The 5,449-nt window shown below is 37.9% G+C and overlaps 1 non-coding gene across 1 annotated transcript; it reads right to left on the reverse strand.

The window, feature by feature from the left end:
• Nucleotides 1-4,963: 4,963 nt before the first annotated feature.
• Nucleotides 4,964-5,142, reverse strand: LOC121030135 (U11 spliceosomal RNA). Its single transcript, XR_005790078.1, has one exon. It is a non-coding gene; the product is annotated as a U11 spliceosomal RNA (small nuclear RNA).
• Between the last annotated feature and the right edge of the window lie 307 nt (nt 5,143-5,449).

Raw genomic sequence — 5,449 nt, forward strand, 5'->3', positions numbered from 1 at the left:
CAGTTATACTGGGAGATGTGTGTAAGAATGCTCACAGAGGGGCGCCTGGGTGACTCAGTTGGTTAAGGGTCCAACTCTTGATTTAGGCTCAGGTCGTAAACTTCTGGTTGTGAGCTGTCTCCTAACAGTGCAGAGCCTGCTTGGGATTCTCTCTCTCCCCCTCTCTTTCTGCCCCTGCCCCACTCACATTCGTTTGCTCTCTCTCTCCCTCCCTCTCTCCCAAAATAAATAAGTAAACATTTTTTTTTAAAAAAGAACCCTCACAGAGGCTTTATTTGTAATAGACAAACAGTCCACATATTCTTCAACAGCAAAATGGATTCACTTTGTATGTTTATAGAATGGCATACTATACTGAGTTGAAAATGAACGAACTGCTTAATTCAATAACAGAAATAAATCTTAAGAACAATATTGAGCCAAAGAAAATAGATACAAAAGTACTACATACTGCATGATTCCATTTGTAAAAAATTTTCTAAACTGGCAAATTAAACTATAGTGAATAGGAGTGCATTCTTAGGTGGTACATTATAAAGAAAAGTAAACTGAAAACCCTAAGAATCAGCATGGTGGTCATCAAAAGTGTGGAAGGCGCTGTGATTCAGGAGAATGGAGAGGGGTCTTTTGGGGTGTTGGTATTGTTCCAGATCTTTACTTGGGTGATTATTTTTCCACAGATATCAGCTTTTTCATAACTTAGTAAACTGCACATTTATGTTTTACGCACCTTTTATGTACAGTATGAAAATTTTTACAATATAAAAGGGTTAAAGAGAGAAGACAAAACTGTAGCCTATGAAATTTGAAGTCCAGGGGCGCCTGGGTGGCGCAGTCGGTTAAGCGTCCGACTTCAGCCAGGTCACGATCTCACGGTCCGTGAGTTCGAGCCCCGCGTCGGGCTCTGGGCTGATGGCTCAGAGCCTGGAGCCTGTTTCCATTCTGTGTCTCCCTCTCTCTCTGCCCCTCCCCCGTTCATGCTCTGTCTCTCTCTGTCCCAAAAATAAATAAACGTTGAAAAAAAAATTAAAAAAAAAAATGAACACTAGCAACAATATGAACAGCTAACACAAATGTTTATGAAACAGCTAACATTTACAGCAATGTATCCCAAAGTGTAATAAATACACCTGAAGTAATTCTAGAGATTTATGTAAAACAAACTTTTATATGTTAATAGACAAGTGTTTGCTTAATTGATTACAAAATGGCTTGCTGGGGTGCCTGGGTGACTCAGTCAGTTGGGCATCCAACTTTGGCTCATGTCACGATCTCACAGCTTGTGAGTTTGCACTTTGGATTCTGTGTCTCCCTCTTTCTCTGCCCTCCCCCCCCAAAAAAAAATAATAAAACATTAAAAAAATTTTTTTAATGGCTTGCTGAAGCATCTGAGTGGCTCAGTCAGGTGAGTGTCAGACTCTTGATTTCAGCTCAGGTCATGATCCCAGGGTTGTGGGATTGAGCCCCACATTGGGCTATGCACTGAGAGTGGAGCCTGCTTAAAATTCTCCCTCTCTCTCTCTCTCCCTCTGCCCCTCTGCCCTGCTTGTGCACTTTCTCTTTCAAATAAATAAATAATGAATTTAAAATGGCTTGCATATAAAATTTATATCTTCATAGATATTGCTAAATTGGAGGCAAAGTAAAAAGAAGTTAAGGTGATTTTTTAAGTTTATTTATTTATTTATTTATTTATTTTATTTAATTAATTTATTTATTTACATAATCTCTATTCTCAACCTGGGACTCAAACTCATAACCCCAAGATCAAGAATTGCATGCGGAGGACCCCTGTGTGACTCAGTTGGTTAAGCATCAGACTCTTGATTTTTGGCTCAAGTCATGATCTCATGGTTTATGGGCTCCAGCCCCATGTTGGGTTCCATGCTGTCAGCTTGGAGCCTGCTTGAGATTCTCTTTCTCCCTCACTCTCTGCCCCTTCCCCACTCACATGTGTGCTCTCTAAATAAATAAATAAATGAATAAACATTGGGGCACCTGGGTAGCTCAGTCAGTTGAGTTTCCAACTCTCGGTTTTGGCTCAGGTCATGATCTCATGGTTCATGGGATAGAGCCCTGCATCAGGCTCTTCTCAGGCGGAGACTGCTTGGGATTCTCTCTCCCTCTCTCTCTGCCCCTTTCCCTCTTGCACTTTCCGTCTCTCTCTCAAAATAACTAAATTAACATTTAAAAAATGAGTAAACATTTTTTTAAAACCTACTACCAAAAAAAAAAAAAAAAAAAGAGTTGCATGTTCTTCAAGTGAGTCAGCTGGGCACCCCTAAGGTTGACTTTTATTTTATTTATTTTTTTTTTTAATTTTTTTTTTTAGCATTTATTTATTTTTGAGACAGAGAGAGACAGAGCATGAACGGGGGAGGGTCAGAGAGAGGAGACACAGAATCGGAAGCAGGCTCCAGGCTCCGAGCTGTCAGCACAGAGCCCGACATGGGGCTCGAACTCACGGACCGCAAGATCATGACCTGAGCCAAAGTCGGCCGCTTAACCAACTGAGCCACCCAGGCGCCCCCTAAGGTTGACTTTTAATGTTAAGGAAACTGTAATACTATGGTATTCTTCTTCTTTTTTTTTTTTTTTGGTTAAAGTTTATTTTATTCATTTTTGGGGGGGAGGGAGAGAGAGAGGGAGAGAGAGAGAGAGAGAGAGAGAGAGAGAGAGAGAGAGAGACAGAGAATCCCAAGCAGGCTCCAAGCTGACAATGCAGAGTGAGACATGGGGCTCAGTCTCATGAATCATAAGATCATGGCCTGATCCTAAACCAAGACCTGGAGCTTAACCGACTGAGCCACCCAGGGGCCACCAAAATCAATTGTATTTCTATATACCTATGGAAAGAAACTAAAATTTGAAAAACAGGCCTATTTTCAATAACTTCAAAAAATTCCAAGTACTTAGAATAAATTTAATAAATGAAGTATAAAATCTCTTCAGAGAAAACTATAAAACATTAATAAAAGTAAGTAAAGAAGATCTAAATAACTGGAGGGATATACCATATTCGTGGACTGAAGGACTCAATATTGCAAAAATGTTAATTAACTCTTCCCAAATTGATCTATAGATAGAGTCGATGTAATCCTAACATATTTTTTGGTAGGAATCAACAACTTGATTTGAAAATATGTATGGAAACACAAAAGTTGAAGAATGGCAAAAGCACTTTGCAAGAAGAACACTACCAGATATTAAGACTTATCAGAAATCTACAGGGGCACTTTGCTGGCTCAGTTAGTAGAGCATATGGGGTCATGAGTAAGAGCCCCATATTTGATGTAAAGGTTACTTTAAAAAAAAAAGATTTATCAGAAAGCTACAAATTAAGATTGTATGATATTGGCACAATGAGACAAATAGATCAATGACTACAATTCAGAGTCCAGAAACAAATCCATGCTTGTTTTAGGACAAATTTGTCACTGCAGTGCACTGGGAAACAGAAGATATTTTCAGTTAATGGGCTGGGTCTGCTGGGCATATAACTACAGGAGAAAAAAATGAATCTTGACCTTTATCTAATACCATACACAAAAGTTAATTCCAGATTGATATTATCTACATGCAAATTTCAGATTGTAAAAGGTAAAACAATTAAGTTTCTAGAAGATGACATAGGAGAATGTCTTCATGACTCTCAATAGGCAAAGAAAGATTTCTTAAATAGGACACAAAAAGCACTAACTGTAAATGAAACAACTGGTATATAAGACTATATTAAAAGTGGAAACTTTGGTTGCTCAAAAGACACCATTAAAAGAGTGAAAACATAAGTCATGGAATGAAGGACAATATTTGCAAAACATCCAAGAAAGAGCTTGTACTAGTATAAAAAACTTGCACATCAATAAGAAATATATAGGCAATCCAATAAAAAATGGGCAAAGGACTTAAATATTTAAGAAAAGAAGCTCTCTGATGGCCATTAAGCATGCGAAAAGGTGCTAAACTGTCTTAGTTATCAGAGAAATGGGAAAAGATACACTGTACTAAACACTTATTAGGTTAATTTAAAGGATTAATACAGCCCTCTCATACAGGGCTGGTGGGCATGTAAATTGGTACAACCACCTGGGAAAACTGTTTGGCAGCATTTACTAAAATTGAACATTCTCTATGACCCAGCATTTCCTAAGCATATGCCCATCAGAAATATGCACATATATGCATCAAAAAAGATATATGTACAGGGGTGCCTGGGTGGCTCAGTTGGTTAAGCATCCAACTCTTGATTTCAGTTCATGTCATGATCTCATGGTTTGTGGGTTCATGACCCACATTGGGTTCTGTGCTGACAGTGCAGAACCTGCTTAAGATTCTCTCTCTTTCTCTCTCTGCCCTTCCCCAGCTCACACACGTGCTCTCTCTCTCTCAAAAATAAATATATGAACATTTAAAAAAAAGACACGTACAGAAAAATTCTAGAAATGGATAGTGTTGATAGTTGCACAACATTGTGAGTATACTTAATGCTTTTGAATTGTACACTTAAAAATAGTTAAAAAGTTAAATATTATGTATGTTTTCCCACAATAAAAATGACATACAAAAACGTTCTTATGGCATTATTTATAATAGTCGAGATTTCAACTGTATAATGAACACATTGTAGTATATTCATACAATGGAATACCATATAGCAATGCAAAAAATAGACTACAATTATATGCAATAACTATATGAATTTCACAGATTCAATGTTGCATCAAAGAAGCCAGACACACAAAAAATACAAACTGAATGATTTTATTTATACTGGGTTCAGAAAGCAGGCAAAATTAATTATGAGGTTTGAAGTTCAATGGTTACGTGAGGGGGGCTTCTGGAATCCTGAGAATGTTCTATTTCTTGACCAAGATGTGTTCACTTTGTGATAATTCATCAAGCTAAACACTTAGGATTTGTGCACTTTTCTGTATATAGGTTTCAATTTGAAAAGTTTGTAAAAAGGGGCACCTGGTTGCCTAGTCAGTTAAGCATCTGACTCTTTTTTTTTTCTTTCAGGACCAATGATCACAAGCTGCCTGGGTACCAAAAAATTATGCTTCTGAAATGTCTTGATGTCAATTCCGCACGAAGAGCAATGGAGCTGCCCTATGTGTGCCACTCACAATAGAAGCCCTTTTTTAAGCATCTGACTCTTAATATCAGGTGAGGTCATGATCTCACTGTCATGGGATCGAGCCCCTTCTCACACACTGAGCAAGGAGACTGCGAGGATTCTCTCTCTCCCTCTCTCTGCCCCTCCCTGTCTATCTCTCACAAAATAAATAAATTTTAAATAAACAAATCAACCAATGAACAAATAAATAAACAAAAAGTTTACAAAGAGGAGATGAAGACACAGTCCCTGCTCTCATATAACTTAAGGTCAAGATGAGTTGTATGAGAGTCGTATGTTTATTAGTAAACAAACAAACATAAAATTACAACC

The sequence above is a fragment of the Herpailurus yagouaroundi genome, unplaced genomic scaffold (assembly GCF_014898765.1).
Source record: "Herpailurus yagouaroundi ecotype Mexico unplaced genomic scaffold, PumYag 139, whole genome shotgun sequence".
In the NCBI taxonomy this organism is placed as follows: domain Eukaryota; kingdom Metazoa; phylum Chordata; class Mammalia; order Carnivora; family Felidae; genus Herpailurus; species Herpailurus yagouaroundi.